This window comes from Hakea prostrata, chromosome 11 (genome assembly GCF_041222555.1).
Source record: "Hakea prostrata isolate BN-2017 chromosome 11, UWA_Hpros_2, whole genome shotgun sequence".
Classification (NCBI taxonomy): domain Eukaryota; kingdom Viridiplantae; phylum Streptophyta; class Magnoliopsida; order Proteales; family Proteaceae; genus Hakea; species Hakea prostrata.
In genome coordinates, this window is record NC_142610.1 from 2,941,272 (window position 1) to 2,959,381 (window position 18,110).

The window sequence follows — 18,110 nt, forward strand, 5'->3', positions numbered from 1 at the left end:
GAAAGACAATAACATTGTGTATGAAAAGAAAGATAGATTACTATACATACTGAAGGTGCCACCAATGGAAATATCGATTGTCACAATTGTGAAGTGAGGTGGCTCAAATCTTCTGAACTAATGGAAAGTGGGTATAAGCTGCAAAAATCAAACCAAACAATTTTCAGAAATAGATATCACCCAATGAAATTGAAATTGATGTGGAAATCACACCAAATCAGCATTAAACGATGACCTCCATCCTATGGTGTTAATGCCACTGTCATTTATGAGTGGATATGGGATTTGATACCATATTAGCTTGGAATTCAAGACCCATGCAGCACCATAGAGGTGCATCCCTAATTTATAATAAATTTTATGAGATATGATCAGATATTACATGGAAAGACAATATACATTGTTTATGAAAGGAAAGATAGATTGCTATACATAACAAAGGTGCCACCAATGGAAATATCGATTGTCATGATTGTGAAGTGAGGTGGCTTAAATCTTCTGAAATAATGGAAAGTGGATATCATGCCATCTTTAGAGGGTCACCATTATACCAGCCGGTATTTGACCTACCCGAATACCCGTGGCTGTGATCCATCACCAAGATCTAGGTTCACGGCCAATCCATAACCAACAATACACAATAGCACAATCAAAAGAGCAAAGGAATGAAAGGTATCAAATATAAGTTATTACAGCTATCCAAAATGATTCCTAAGTTATAATCAAAGTTAAATCAGACTTATAGTTAAAACAACAGAAGTCTCAAAGTTTTATTAGGAAATGTTTAAAAGGTATGTTATGCACCTTGCCTAACAAATAGATAAAGATTATAACAGATCACAATCAAGGCAACTACATTTCCAAATGGCCTCAGAATGGCTGACTCCATAGAAGCAGTCTAGATAGGGGCACGACTCTTTGTGTGCCTCGGTGTCCTCTCCAGCTGGTCCCTCGTGGGACTCGTAGGCGGCAAACTCTCTAAGAAAATGGCGTCCTCATAACTTGCAATTGAATATAAAGAAAATATATCTTTAAGGAATGAGTTCCATAGGACTCAGTGAGGTTAACAAAATCACATATCACTCATCCAATACATGTACCATATATAAAGTATAAATGTAAATGAAATGGAGTAATGTATTGTATATACACAAGTCTGTATCTATACTCTAACAAGTGCTAGTCTCTATGGCGAACAGCATCAAGTAGTAACACCAGCCTCCTCTAGGAAGTCTCATCAATATGATCCCTCACGGACTAGTTGCCTCTGTTAGAATCCCATAGTATAGGGGTCTGGTCACATCACATCATAGGCTCATAGCTAGGGATTAGGTCACCATTCTCTCATGACACCATTGGTATGAGTATTGGCGCATCTCAGGGATAAGTCTAGCCCGGTGCAAGGTCAACTACATGTGGTCTGGATACCTTCCCTCATGCCTAGTGCCTTGCCCTTTTGGTCCCCATATCCTTCTCCAGCTAGGAATGTTATTCCTTACGAACTGGTTACCTCTGTTGGATTAACATTTTGTAACCCTATGTTCTCGTGTCTCCCCATGGACTTAGATACCTCTTTGTTGGACAACCACGAGTCCAAATCGTCCAGATTATGCAACCTTACCATTGCATGATAACAATTGGTATGTGTATTCTCACGGACTAGTTACCTCTATTGGACATCCACAGGACCCAACTACTGCTATCATGGTTCACTTGGCTTCATTACCTATGCCGAACGGGTAGTTGCATGCAGAAAGAGTAATCTAGCCATGCATCTAGACACCTATATATAATGCATATAAATGACTAAATGAATGCAATGGCACCAGGGATAATAGGCTGACCCACAAACCCGGGTTGATATACATGTAATGCATCACCATTCAATTCCCAACACATCACATTCACAATTATAATTTGAAATAAAATGAATAATGACTAGCATAAACAATTAAAAATTATATTACCACCCATGCATGCATGTTCTACTATACCAATCATAAAGAACACACACAACAATTATAATTGCATGAAATGGAATATGAATCAAATACTTAAAATGCGTAATGATGTATCCCTAGAAAATATGTAGGTTCAATTAGGTTTGGGTTGGAGACATGTATCAATAGGATCAAAAAGCACACACCCAAACAAGGCGGTTAGTTCAGACCCTCCAAGACCGGTCGACCGCCCCTGGTCGATCACCCCCTAGGTTGTGAACCAAGTTTTCCACTTCTTGCTCAATTTGAAAAAGTTTTGGGGACTTATGGGGCTTTAATGGAATAATGATTATGCCCTAAAAACACCCAACAAAATGTTGACACAAAAACCCCCAAATTGGTTAACAAAGTGTTTCCCGCGGGCATCTCTAAGATGGTCAATCGGTCTCAAATAGAGGAAATAACACGATTCACCACTTAATGGGGTTGGGAGACACAATGGAAAACATAAACAAGCATTCAATTCCAACTAACTACCACAACCACAAGCATCAACACAAAGAATCATCTTAAATATTATCTCAAAAGAATAGTTGCAAAGAGGGTTTTAGAGGTTTCCTTACCCCGACACACAATAATCCTAGTGATTTTCGCGCTTAGGCACCAACAATCTTGTAAAGACCCCACTAATTCCCAAGCTTTTCTCCTCACCCAAGCTCTCAACCTCTAAGAATATAAAATATTTGTTTGAGAGACAAAAAAAAGGGTTCCAAAACCTGACCCCAAAATTACCCTTTTATGGGTAGGGGGCGATCAGTCAGTTGAATTAACCGCTCCTGGGAGATAACCCCTATAACTTATCCGGATGCAATTTCGGTCAAGCTTTTGGGGGTAGATACCTCTAAACATGCTTGACTCAATGCTTGACTCATTGGGATCTTCTAGCCTCGATTTGTGTATGTGCCATAAACGCCTTTTTAACCTATCTGAGTTGGCTTTCTCTCTCCTTCCAAAATCATCTAAGGTGGCTGGGTCAACTCTTATCTCATCTATGTCCATAGGTTCAATTTTTGAACTCCCAATCTCGACTTGAATGGTCCAGAGCTGCCTTCTACTAGCACTCTAGGTTCTTAGAGTTGCAATGATGGGTTGTCGGGTTAGGATTTTACATCCTTCTCCCCTTATAAGAAATTTCATCCTCAAAATTTGATGTATCTGAGGCTCCAAAAAGATAGAGATACTTTGCTCACATTTCTTCCTCCTTCCCCCACGATGTTTCTTCAAAAGTATGATTCTTCCATTGAATCTTCACTAATGGTATGGTTTGGTTCCAAAATTGTTTGTCTTTGCAATTCAAAATCCAAGCAGGTTCTTCTTCATAAGTGAGGTATGCACTAAAAATTTTGGGCTCTTGTGGTAGGAGGCATTCCGGGTTCTACATGCATTGTCAAAGCATAGAAACGTGAAACACGTCATTCACACCAGCTAAAGATGAAGGAAGTGTCGATCTATATGCAGCTGGTCCCAACTCTCCGAAATCTCAAACGGCCCAATATACCTTAGATTAAAAGCTTTCCCTTGATGTTGAATCTCATCACACCCTTCATTAGCAGTACCTTTAAGAAAGCTCGCTCATCTACTTAAAATTCAAGATCGATCCTTCTTGTGTCTGCATAAGGTTTCTGTCTAGACTGAGCTGTCTTAATTATCTCCCTGATCAGATCAACCATAGCTCTGGTGGCTTCTATCAACTTAGGATCCAAAACTCTCTAGCTTCATCCCAATAAAAAAGAGTCCTACTTGTCTGTCCATACATGAAGGGTGCCATGCTGATTGTGGACTGATAGCTATTGTTATAGGCGAACTCTACCAAAACTAGGTGCTCATCCCAGCTTTCAGTATTAAAGGAGAAGATTTCTTCAGATCCACAAGAGGTATTATACTTTTCTTTGTCTTTTGATAATGCTTTGATGCATAGGGGAAGGTTATGTGTGCCAACTAATGAAGAGCTTAAGAAGGAAATTTTTGATAAGGCACATCACTCCATATTCACCGTACATCCCAGTAGCACACTAGCACCAAGGTGTACAAGGACTTGAAGGAACATTATTGTGGATCGGATTGAAGAACGATGTTGAAGATTTTGTGGCCATGTGTGGAACTTGCCAAAGGGTTAAAGCTATTAGACAACCATCCGCAAGTCTTTTATAACCACTCCCTTTGCCTAGTTGGAAGTGGGAAGATACCACGATGGATTTTGTCACAAGTTTGCCTCGAACTTACCAAGCTAATGATTTGTGGGTAGTTGTGGATAGACTAACGAAGTCGACACACTTCATACCGATGAAGATTACCTTTACCATGGACAGATTGGCAAGGTTATATGTGGAAAATGTAGTGAGACTACATAGCATACCAATTAGCATCGTACTGGATCAAGATTCTGGAAAAGCTAGCAGAAAGCCTTGGGTACTCAGCTGAATTTGAGCACTGCTCACCATCCTTAGACTGACGGATAATCTGAGAGGACCATACAGATTTTGGAAGATATGCTTCGTGTATGGGTGCTTGACATGGGTGGAAACTTGGATGAGCACCTAGCTTTGGTTGAGTTTGCCTACAACAATAATTATCAATTCATAATCAGTATGGCACCGTTTAAGGCTTTGTATAAATGAACATGTAGGACTCCTCTGTATTGAGACGAAGCTAGAGAGCATAGAGTTTTAGGCCCTTAGTTCATAGAAGCCACTAGGGATATGGTTGATTTGACCAGGGAGAGAATCAAGAGTGCTCTATCTAGACAGAAATCTTATATGGACAATAGAAGGACCAATCTTGAATTTCAAGTAGGTGAGCGAGCTTTCTTAAAGGTAAGGCCGATGAAAGGTGTGATGAGGTTCAACATCAAGGGAAAGCTTATTCCAATATATATCTGGCCATTTGAAATTGTAGAGAAGGCATATCGGTTAGCACTTCCTTCATTTTTATTTGGTGTGCATGACGTGTTCCATATTTCTATGCTTCCGCAATGCATGGAGAACCCATAACACCTCCTACCACAAGAGCCCAAAGGTTTGAGTGCCGACCTCTTTTATGAACAAGAACCAGCTGAAATTTTGGATCGCAAGGACAAGTAACTTCGGAACCGAACCATACCATTAGTGAAGATTTGTTGGACGAATCATACCTTGGAAGAAGTATCGTGGGAGAAAGAAGATAAATGAGAGCAAAGTATCCCTATCTTTTTGGAGCCTCAGGTATGCCAATTTCGAGGACGAAATTTCTTTTAGGGGGGAGGAAGTAATATCCCCTAAAATTCTAACTTGATAACCCGTTGTTTCAAGTCCATGAACCCGGAGTTCTAGTAGAAGGCAACTTTGGACCATTCGAGTTAAGCCCGGGAGTTTGGGAAGTGAATATGGACTTAGATGAGGTAGATGGTGACCCGGCCACAAATGATTTTAAGAGGAGAGGGAAAATAGTATAGAAGGTTTAAAAAGGAGATTTTGGCATGCACAAAAACCAATGCAAAAGGATCCTAATGCCAAGGTAAAGTATATCATTGAGTCAAGCATGTTTAAAGGATTCTACCCTCCAAAGCTCATCGAAAACCACAATTGTATGAGGATTATAGGGGCAGTGAGGCAATTTGACTACCTACCCTCTACCCAAAAAAAGGGTGATTTCAGATTTTACGCTTTAGAACCCTATTTTATTGTTCTCTAGCCTCATAAACGAATTGTTAATGTTTTTCGAGGTTGAGAGCTTAGGAGAGGAGAAGAACCTGGAGTTTGGAAGAATCTCTGCACGTTTGGTGGTGCAGAAACGCTAATCACAGGGATAATTGCGTGTTGAGGTAAGAAGACTCCAAAAACCCTATTTGCAACTATTCTTTTATGGTATTTAAGATGGCTGAATGCAATAATGGTAGTGGTTGTGGTAGTTGGTATGAATTGATTAGTTGTTTAGGTACCACATTGTGTTTCCCAATCTCTTTGAGTGGAGTGATGGATCATGCTATCTTTTCCATTTGAGACCGATTCATCATCTCAGAGATGGGCGACACTCTAAGAACCAAATTGAAGCCTTTTTATTTGAGACTTGTTGGGATGTTTGGAAGGTGTTTTTGGGACAATATTATTGTTCTATTGAAGTCCCAAAAGTTTAGTTTTCAAAATCGGGCAAGGAGACTCCTTTTTGGTTCGCAGCTTAGGGGGCAGTCAATCGAGGCAAGCTGCCCACAGTCGACCGGCTCTAACCAACCAGCCCCTGCTCAGGTGTGTGATTTTGGTCTGATTGGTGTTTAATCTTGTCCCAACTGAAGCCTAAGTTAATCTATATGTTTTCTAGGGTTGTTGTAGCTTGTTAACATCCCTAATTTCTAGATTTCTTGGACTCATAGAGATCATTCTTGTCATTGATAGGTGAAAAATGCATTATCATTTATTTGTGTTTTTGGTTTAAATTCTATTTCTTGTTATTGCAAATGTTGTATATATTCTTATGAATTTTATGTGAAACTTTGTACAGATAAAAGGTAATATGGTATTTTATGCCTATGTTATTATTCAATTTATTTAATGATGATTGTGAATGTGATATGTTAGGAATTTGGGTGATAAGGAATTACCTATATGTATATACCAACCTGGGGTTGTGGGCTCATCCATTACCCCTAGTGCCTATGCATTCACTTAGATTTACAATGTGCATGGTCAATACATGTTTAAATACATTGGCTAGTAAACCTTGATGAATGCTACTACTCATTCAGCATTAGCATTGAAGCCGAGTGACCTGTAATTGACAGTGGCTGGGTGGGTCCTCTTGCCATTCAGTAGAATGTGTGATTTCCATGGGGAGGCATAGGCCCACTGTCGTCATGCAAGTAGGAAGTTTGCATATGTAGATTGCTAGGCTCGTGGTTCTTTCAGCATAATGTGTGAATTCTGTGGGGAAGCCACGAGAGCGTCGGCTTATGCATATGTGGACAATCATATGGGTTACAGGATGTTAGTCCAGCACGATGTGTGATTTTCATGGGGAACATCCCTAGGCGACAAGGATATTTGAACCAAAAGGGCACTAGGCATGAGGGAAGGTATTCGGATCACATGTAGCATGACTGCATGAGATATAGATGACCTTGCATTAGGTTAGATATTCCTGACACACGCCAGTACTTAAACCAAATGGTGCGGTAAAAGATTGGTGACCTAATCCCCAACCACAGTATGATGTAACTAGTCCGTGAGGGAGAGTGATGAGACTGCCCAGAGGAGGCTAGTGTTGTAACTTAATGCATGTTTGCCATAGAGACTACACTTGTTAGTGGTTAGGAACATACTTGCATATATATATATATATATATATATATATATATATATATATATATATATATATATATATATAGAGAGAGAGAGAGAGAGAGAGAGAGAGAGAGAGAGAGAGAGTGTTCTGTGGAACTCACTCTTCAAAATATATTTCTTCTTAGATTCTGTTGCAGGTTGTGAGGATCCCTGTCGCCGGTGGAGTCCTACGAAGAACCAATGGAAGAGGACACTGAGGTACACAGAGAGTCTTGTCCCTGCTTGGACTACTTCTATGGAGTCCAACCATATTAAGACTCCAGAGTGATTTTATGGAGATATTGTTGCTTTAATTTCTTTGTTGTACACTCTTTATTATATTGTTAGGCAACGCTGTTGAATACTCTTACACCATTCATCGAGGTAGGCACATGCTCCTTCTCTGAGGTTCATTTCTCGCATAATGAGTCATAACATCACACCCAAAGGAGGACACCAGGGTGAAATCTCAATTATGTAGTAGGCCTTTATCACCTTCCCCTTGTATGTGGGATATCCCATAGATCTATCTTACATCATACAGAAGGCTATGATCTATCAGGTAAAGAACCCCCGGTGTGGCAAACCTGGCATACGGACGTCTTATGACTTGTCGGGTCTTCTAGTACTTCGGGGAGACTTTAGTAACATTGAGGAGCTTACTGGAGGTATGGGGGATCACATCGGGAGGGGACTTATCTACCAAATGAGGCTTTAGAATGGAGCTCACTCACCTAAGTTACTAGAGGAGGGAGGGGGCCAGGCACATGAGGAGGTACAGCCTGAGTGTCACATAGAGGAGGGAGGGTAAGTCTTCTCAAGATTGGGAGGCTCTATAGACACAGTTATACCGTAGGCAGATCCTTTGCAGTAGCCTATTTTACTTGCTGCCTTCGGGAGGAGTGAGGATAGGCAGCACCACATGCAGCGCCAGTAGCCTCTACTTGCTGCCTTAGGGAGGATTGAGGATAGGCAGTACCACATGCAGCGCCATATGGTGGACATTGAGGCTCACCAGGGGGATATGTACCAGTGTCTGCTAGATGTACAAAGCCAAGTGGCCACTAAGAATTTTCTTCGTCAGTATATGCCTACACCAGCACCGCCCCACAATTTTTTATGCCTTTGTCTCATCTGATGATCGTTTTAGTCATTGTCCTCTTATTTCAGCTTGTATTTGATTATGGACATACTTATACTTATTGTGCGTGATTTATCATGTTCCTACATATGACTTATGTGTAACTTATGCATTTTCTTATGTTTGTTTCATGTTATTGTGCTTTAGGCTCTACTTGGTTACTATCATTGTATGATTTTAAGTTTCACATCGTTATTGTGCATATGCTTGTATGATTTATCATGCTCCTACATTTTTTAGTTTGGTTTGCATGACTTATGCGTAACTTCTGCATTTGGTTATGTTTGTTTCATGTTATTGTGATTTGTGCTCTACTTGGTTACTATCATTGTATGATTTTAAGTTTCACATCGTTATTGTATATTATTCGGGTTAGCTTTGTTATGCTCCAATTATTACATTCTTGGTTTCTACTCCAAAGCTTATACCTATTATTCACTTCTAATTTAGTTGAGTCACTTTTGGATCCGTGACTCAAGGTGCTCCGCCATATAGTATTAGAGAATTGTAAGTAAACCTAGGCTCTGATCCAATTGGATGTGTTTGATTAGATTGATGCATAATAAGTGGGTGATCAAGATTATGCTTGTTTGAGTTAAAATGATGAAAATTTTGTGATTGTCCCAACACATCACATTCACAATCATAATTTGAAATAAAATTAATAATGAATAGCATAAAGAATTAAAAATCATATTACCACTTATGCATGCATGTCCTACTATGCCAATCAGAAGAACACACACAACCAATATAAAAGCATGAAATGGAATATCAATCAAACACATAAAAGACATAATGATGTATCCCTCACCTTCACTAATATTGGTCTCCAAGAATCCAAGAAGATCCACAAATCAAAGTGCTAACAAGTTATGCAATCCCCAAAAAACATGTAGGTTGGACTAGTTTAAGTTGGAAACAAGACTAGGCAACAACAGGATCAACAAACACACATTGAGCAAGGGCAGTTGATCTAGACCCCCCAAGGCAGGTCGATCGCCCCCTGGGCTATGAAACCAAGTTGGCCACTTCTTGCTCAATTCGAAACTCCAAGTTTTGGCAACTTTTGAGGCTTCAATAGAGCAGTGATTATGCCCTAAAAACACCAAACAAAGTGTTAACACAAAAACTCCCAAATTGGCTAACAGAGTATGGCCTACGGGCATCTCTGAGATGGTCAATAGATCTTAAATGGAGGAAAATAACACTATTCAACACTTAATGGGGTTGGGAGACACAATAGAAAACATAAACAAGTATTTGATTCCAACTAACTACCATAACCACCACCATCAATGCAAATAATCATCTTATCTCAAAAGAATAATTGCAAAGAGGGTTTTAAAGGTTTCCTTACCTCGATGCACGATTATCCTTTATGATTCGCACTTTGGGACCACCAATCTTGCAAAGACCTCACTAATACAGAGCTTTTCTCCTCTCCCAATCTCTCAGCCTCCAAGAATATAAAATATTAATTTTAGAGACAAAAGAACAATAAAATAGGGTTCCAAAACCTAAATCCCAAAATAGGGTTAGTCAATTGAATCAATCGCCCTAGGGAGACCGCCCCAATAACCTCTTCATCCGGATGTTGTTTCCATCGGGCTTTGGAGGGTACCTCTAAACATGATTGACTCAATGGTATACTTTACCTTGGCTTCTGAGTTGGCTTTCTCTCTCCTTCCAAATCATCTATGCTGGCCGGGTCATCTCTTTTCTTGTCCATATCCATAGGTTTAATTTCCAAACTCCCGGTCTTAACTCGAATGGTCCAAAGCTGCCTTTTACTAGCACTCTTGGTTCTTGGACCTACAACAATGGGTTACAGGTTAGGATTTTTGGGGATTTTACAATAAGAATATGCCATCTATAGAGGATCTCCAATATATGGAATGAGAATATGCCATCTATCATGGTTCTACAATTTATGGAATGAGAATCCCATATCCACTAACACCATTGAAAATAATTATTATCAAGCAACTGAACTTACTTTGTTCTCTATACCAAACTACAGTTTCTAGTTTTGGGTAGTGCCTAGAACCAAGTTAGTAGGATTACCATGCACGTCCACCAAACTATAGTTGCTACCTCGGGCAAATCGAAAGAGGTTAGCATCCTCAATTCTAGACGAACTACAATATGTAACAAGGAAATGTAATTGGCAAGAATCTATGAATATCTGCACCCACTTGTTCACACTAGGTTGAGCCCTACCAACAAACCCTCCAAGGAAAAAGAGGAAGAGAGAGAAGATGAAAAAGAAGTTCTCATGCTCTCATTTTTGGAATTGAAGTAACAGGACCTGTTCTTAAAATTTAAAACTAAAAAATAAAACTGAAAAACATGGCAGAATAATAAGACTGATTCCAATAGGGATTCAAAATTCACTGTTCTGAATAATTTTGAGTAGGATTTAATAGTAGGAAAGAACTGTTATAAAATTATTCCATTCACTATCATGCATTTAGCTGTCTGAGCTAGCAGCCATAGGTTAATTTTGGCATGCTTGATCCTTTTAACACTTTCAACTCACTACAGATGACCTAAGAACCATGAAGAAATAATCTTGACAAAGAGTACACTCCATACTGCATCATAAAGAAATCTCCGGCACTCCCTCTACAGTCAGAGGACATTGCCCGATTGAGACGTTTCCATGTTAGTAGAGAAAGGCCAAAATGAAGCACCACGGCTCAGAATCCATTCTAAATCAAATTTCTTTTGTTGAGAAGTGGTTAAGGACAATCCTTGGACAGCAAACTCTACCATTGCAATGATCCCCCCCCCCCCCACACACACCCCCCCAAAAAAAGCCACAAAATTTATTTAAATAACACATCATTGAAGTTCCATTAAACAAGCTAGTAAGTAAGACAGCAAAACAAGCCCTAGATAACCAAATATGAAAACTAAAAATTGGTAGCATGTGCAAATCTGCACTCAAAGAAGGCAACATAATTTAACCATACCTCAATCCCTAGCAAAGGCTTTTCCTGTTCCATAGCATCTGAATTTTTTTTTTTTTGATGGTAGTCCACTGTAGGACATTCTGCTGTCTTCTCATATAAGGATATGAACTCAGCTAGTGCCCCACCATCACATAAGAATTTCTGTGGCGCATGCTCAACCCAAACATTGGATTCAGGGTAACATAATCCACCAGCAACTAGAGTTCCACAAATGGATGATTTGAAAATGTGAAACAAATGGAAACATATATGAAAATGGCCTAAGATTGAGGAGCGAGAAATGAGCAATTAGATGGAAGCCACGTGTTGCATTTTTGATGTGTTGCAACAATCGGTAAGGTTGTGTCTACAAGGGCTGAGATACGTTGGTGTTTGTTGCAGTCCATGGGTGATGGCATTGAGATGGGGTTGGGCTTGCATCAGTCAACATTGGGGTTGCTCCAACTGTGAGGCCTGCCAGGTTATCGGATTATGAGTCATAGACTTAGGTGGTGTTGGGGAATTTATGGTTGATGTTGCGGTTGAAGTGAAACATGCCAATTTTGAGGCAGCCCCTCTTATTTGAACAGATAATTGTATTACCTGAATATGTGCAACTGGGTCTTTTTCTCATTTAATTAATTTAATGCTGCATGGCACTTTGTGGATGTGATGAGGGTTCCTTCGACCAGATCTATTATTGAGTGTGAATGATGGGATTTGGGACTTGAACAGATAAACAAAGGAACAAGACACCTAAGAACTAGGAAAGCAAGGAGCAGAACTAATGAAAGATCAGACAAATGCATTAATAAATAGGCACTCACTCTCAAAATGGCTTTACTCGAAGACGACACCTAAGAACTCGTAAAACAAGGAGTAGAACTAATGACAGATCAGATAAATGCATAATAAATTTATGGGTACATGCACATTGAAATTTTAGGGACATATGAAAAATCCACTACTTCCATGCATAAATGTTAGTCAAGAAGTTGAAAAAGCAATAAACAAATAAACTAAATTGTTAAAGTGAAAAATGGATGATAAGTAACAAAAAATCAAAATATTCAACTGCCACAAACATTAGTTTGCAAAAAAAAAAATCTTCATCAAAGGAATGAAGCCAAAGACAAGGAAACCCAAAAAACGAATAGCAGGAGAAAGGTCAATTCACCTTTGTGTGTGACACAAGCTTAAAAATAGCGTCAATGTCCATAGTGGAGACCTCTCGTTCTAAGTGTGAACAGAAATTCAAGATTCAGACCTGCATGAAAATGATCAAAACAGAATAAACCCAGCAAAAAGGAACATCTTCTTCTTTCCAAATCTGAAAGAATTTTTAAAGCATGATAACCATGTACCAATCAGAAAAAAAGGTTGCAGTAGAACCCAACAATAAACCTTTAGGGACCCAATAACCAAGAGAAGAGGAAACAAATCCAATAATTTTACCCCAACTTTAATATCATAAGATCGCAAAGAATCCAAACACTTCAACATATTTCAATATTTTAAAAGAATTCCCCCCCCCCCCCCCAAAGCTAACCTTACATGACTGTCAATCAGGTGTCAAAGAGGATCTCTATGCTCATCACAATGTGCACACTATGATTGATATTAAAAATTAACTTTCATATCCTATAAAGAATTCATATTTTCTTGCACAAAACATAACTTTAATGACAACTGATAAGGCCACATAAAAACACAGTCAGAAAAAGTAAACTGATAAAATTGAATTGAATCATAGAATATAGTCTAAGAGAGCTTAACATCAGAGAGAGCATTATCCTTTTACCAACACCTTTAACCAACAAGCCATCTTAAACAAATTTAAACCCTGGAGACATTAGACAAATAAGGGTGCCATCAAATTATATTCAGAATCTATAACACTTATTAAATTCAAAGGAATCTAAAGCATAGCGCACTAAGAGACAAAAAACTAGAAAGAAACTGATATCCTTAGAACAAGTCAATTAACCAGAAACCCATCAAATTGAAACCTTAGTGACTATAAAAATAAAAGGGCACCATTAGATCGTAATCAGAAATACAACAATTATAAGTCAATGGCGTTAGAAATATAGTCTTCTTAGAGACCATATAAAGAAAGAGAGAGAGAGAGAGAGAGAGAGAGAGAGAGAGAGAGAGAGAGAGAGAGAGAGAGAGAGAGAGAGAGAGAGAGAGAGAGAGAGAGAGAGAGAAACACCCTTTAACTGGAAGACCCTTTTGAACGAATTGAGACCCTGGTGAAAACTGACAAGTCAAGGCACCATCAGATTATTTTCAAAAATATCTCTTATAAGATCAAAAGAATCTAGAATTATGATATATACTATGAGAACATAAAACCAGAGAGCGAGTGATTTCCATTAGGCAAGACCTTTGGTTAGACACCCATCTTGAGCACAAGCAACAACTGGGAAAGGGAAAGAAAAAAAAGACACCGTCAAATTGTAGTCACAAATACAACACTCATATAATTCAACAGAATCTGAGAATAGTCTACCTAGAAAGCCAAAATGAGGGAGAGATAGAGTAACCCACTAAACAACTGAAAATAAATAAATGAACTGTCAATTTATCCCATCTATAGCAGGATATAATTATGTAAACTTTGTAACATCAACTTTAAACCCACTAAACAATTGAGAATAAGTAAATAAGCTCTCAAAGTTGATAGGAAAACCAGACCCAAAAAAAAAAGCCTATGAGACTTCATGCAAGAGAGGAGGTCACCCCGACCAATTTCTTGAGGAATCCTCATCCATTGTGTGAACTTTGTACCATTAGTTTGAAACTCACTACAATACTAAGTATGAAGGAAGAGGAGTGCAGAGAACAATCAACAGTGGAGTCATCAATAAAATGTACCTGCGATGCAAACTGAAATATTTTATTACAGCCTCAATTCTAACGTACACAAAAATCAACTACTTAAAAGAATAAATAAAAGCGTAGATAACATTTGATATACCCAATGTTTTGACAGTATGTCGATTTTACAAATCTAGTTTCATAGTTCCAACAATATCTGTAAGTACCATAGGTATCTCTGCCAATGCCAATGCCACCACTAATACTACTCCTAGCCCAATCCCTCTCCTTCCCACAAGATCTAGAACCCACCCATGTCAACAACTACTTACCACCATCTCTTGTGATATACCACCAATGTCACTCTCCCCAAGTCCAATCATCTTTTGATCATGACCCCATCTGTTGTGCAGTTTGCAACCATGACCACCGCACCCAACTTACTATGCCAGCCTCTCTTTCCTTGGTTTGAGGCTTGGCCTTACCAGCTTACCTAACAAGAAATTGCATTCTCATATTAGATATGAATTAAGAGAATTCATGCACCATCTACTACAACTATTATATGTGATAATATTTTCCTCCTGATGTGTTAGAATTGAAATAATCTTTGCTTGAGGAAGTACGAAAACCTGGGAATCATAGGAAGAGAGACGCGATGTGCAATGAGGTGGGGTTACATTTGGCAGCTATGGTGTGTTGTGACAATAGATCAGGTTGTGTGCTACAAGGGTTGGGTTACATTAGTGTTGGTTTTGGTGGCCAGTGGGTGATGGCGTGGAGATGGGGATGGGCTTGCAATAGTCAGGAATGGGGTTTCCAATCATGAAGGCAGTGGGGTTGTGGGAATACAAGTCATATAGTCAGGAGGTCTTCATGATTTTAGTGGTTGATGCTGTGGTACAACTGTAAAAGTGAAGCAGGCCAATTTTGAAACTGCCACTCCTATTTGATCACAATAAATTGTATTACCTGAACATCTGCAAATGGATCTTTTCTCATTTAATTTGTTGAAGGCTGCATTACACTTTTTGGTATGAAATGCCTTCTTTGCCAACATCCTACCTCTTTCTGAATCGTGTCCTAGTTTTGAGTTTGAAGTGAAAGATGGGGATTTAGGAGTTGAATTGACAAGCAAAGGAACAAGAAACCTAAGAACTAGGATAGCAATGAGTAGAAATAACGAGACATCAGATAATTGCATAATTAATTTTTGGGTACATGCACATTGATTTTGATGGACACATGCAAAAACCAAATAGTTGTAAGTACAATGTAAGTCAAAAAGTTGAAAATACAATAAATAAAGCAACTAAATTGGTCAAATAAAAAATGGATGACTTGTTGTTCATGCTATTGTAATTTTTCTCTTTGATAATGAATTATTTAGTAATCCAAAAAAAAAAAAAAATGGATGATAAGTGAAAGAAAAATCAGAATATTCCACAGCCACAAACATTAAGGAGCCAAAGGAAAGGAAAACGAAAAATAAAGGATAGCTAGAGAAATGTCATTTCCCCTTCAGTGTGACACCAAGTAAAAAGATGCCATTAATGTCCATTGTGGAAACGTCTTGTTCTAAGTGTGAACAGGATATTAAAGATTCAGACCTGAGTAATAATAATTTAAAAGGAAACATTCTCTTTTCTCCAACATCTAGAATAGTTTTTAAAGCACAACAGCTATGTATCTAATCGGTAACTCACATTTACAGCAAAATCCAACAATAATCATTTATGAATGAATGGATCCACTGACCAGCTGAATAGGAAACACATCCAACAGTTTTAGTAAAACTTTAATACCATAAAGTCGCAAAGAATCCGAACCCTTCAACATGACAAATATTTCTAAATAATTCCCCTCCCCTCCCTTCCCCTTCCCAAAACCCTAAAAGCCAATCTCAGCAGCCATATATAACCATGAATCAGGTGTCATAGGAGGATCTCTACATTCAATCACAATGTGCATACCACAATTCATATATGAAAAATTATGTCTCAAATCCCACAAAAAAATCCATATTTTCTTGCACAAAACATAACCATAATGACCACTAATAAAATAATATCAAAATTCAGTCAAGAAAATAACACTGATAAAATTGAACTGAGTCATAAAATGTAGTCTATTAAAGAGCATATAATTTAAGAGAGAGAGAGAGAGTGATCCATTCATCAATGACTTGATTTGGAAACACATCTTTGATAGGAGACAAACAAGAAAACCATCAAATTCCATTTAGAAATTATAACACATAAAATCCAAATGAAGATAAAATATAATGAACTAAGAGAACACAAAACCTGATACACACTGATATCCTTTGACCAAGTCACTTAACAAAAAACCCATCTTGAACAAATTGAAACCTTAGTGAGAACATACATATAAGGGCAACATTAGATTGTATTCAGAAATATAACACTAATAACTCAACAGATCTGAAAATATTGTTTTCTTAGAGAACATAGAAAGAAAGAGAAAGAGAAAATCCATAGGTCAAACACCTTTAACCGGAAAACCTTTTTGAACAAATTGAGACCCTGGTGACAACGGACAAACAAAGGAATAATCAGGTTAGACTGAAAAATATAACTCTTATAAAAGTCAAAAAGAATCAAAAGTTCTAATATACCAAAAGACTAAAACAAGAAAGCAAGTGATAAGTACCGACCAAATCAAAACCATTTTGAATACGTCCAACCCTAAGCAACAACTGACAAAAAAGGCACAATCAAATTCTATTCAGAAATATAACACTCATACAATTCAACAGAATATGAAAATATTATCTACTTAGAAAGCAAAAAATCAGAGAGAGAGGTTACCCACTAAACAACTGAAAATTAATAAATGAACTGTCAATTTTATCGCCTCTATAGAAAGAGATATTGTGTGATGTTTGTAACGTCAATTTTATAACCGCTGAACAATTGAGAGTGAATAACTGAGCTGTCAAAATAAGAGATAAACAAAGTAGATAGGAAAATAAGCCTTCTCAGACAAACCAAAAGAAAATCAGTGAATGCCTACTACACAAGATGCATGAGATAGGCTTACCTCAACCCTTTGTTCGAGGAATCCTCGTCAACAGCAAGATATAATTGAGTGAACTTTGTACCATTAATTTGATATTTACTAAACTACTAAACATGAAAGAAGAGCAATGCAAAGAACAATCAATAGCACAGTCATCTGTAAAGCGTACCCACAATGCAAACCGAATATTTTACTACAGCCTCAGTTATAAGGAAAGTAGAAGTCAACTACTTTAAAAGAGAACATAAGAGTGTAAATAACACTTGAGACACCCAATGTTTTGACAATTTTCTATTGACTACCTACCATTTGTGAAATTATATATTGGAAACCTAGTTTCATAGTTCAAACTATACCTACTAATACCATATGCCAATGCCGCCACTAGTACTACTGCCCAACCCAGTGCATCCCCTTCCTGATAGATATAGAAATCACCCATGTCATCATCAGCTGCTCCCCATCTCTTGCAATCTTTTCACTATCCCCAAGTCCAATCCTCTTTTGATAGTTGCACTCATCACCTTTGCAGTATGCAACCCCATGAGCACCCCACCTTCCCTTGCTATATCCTAACCCATTTATCCTTGGACAGAGGCTTGAAAATGCCTTCTTCGGCCATATCTCACCCCTTGATGAATAATGATCTGGTTTTGAGTTTGGGATGAAGAGAAAGATGGGCATTTTTTGTTGAGCAGATCAGGTAAGACACAAGACACTAGGAAATACGGAAGCATGGTGTAGATTTAATGAGAGATCAGATACATACAATAATAGCCGCTCCTCTCAAAACTGCTTTATCTGAACAAGACACCTAAGAAATAGGAAAGCAAGGAGTAGAACTACTGAGAGATTA

The 18,110-nt window shown here is 38.2% G+C and overlaps 1 pseudogene; it reads right to left on the reverse strand.

Moving 5' to 3' along the window:
* The window catches only part of LOC148999585 (DNA mismatch repair protein MSH3-like), a 38,788-nt pseudogene extending 21,092 nt beyond the window's left edge, over positions 1-17,696 (reverse strand).
* Positions 17,697-18,110: the final 414 nt, after the last annotated feature.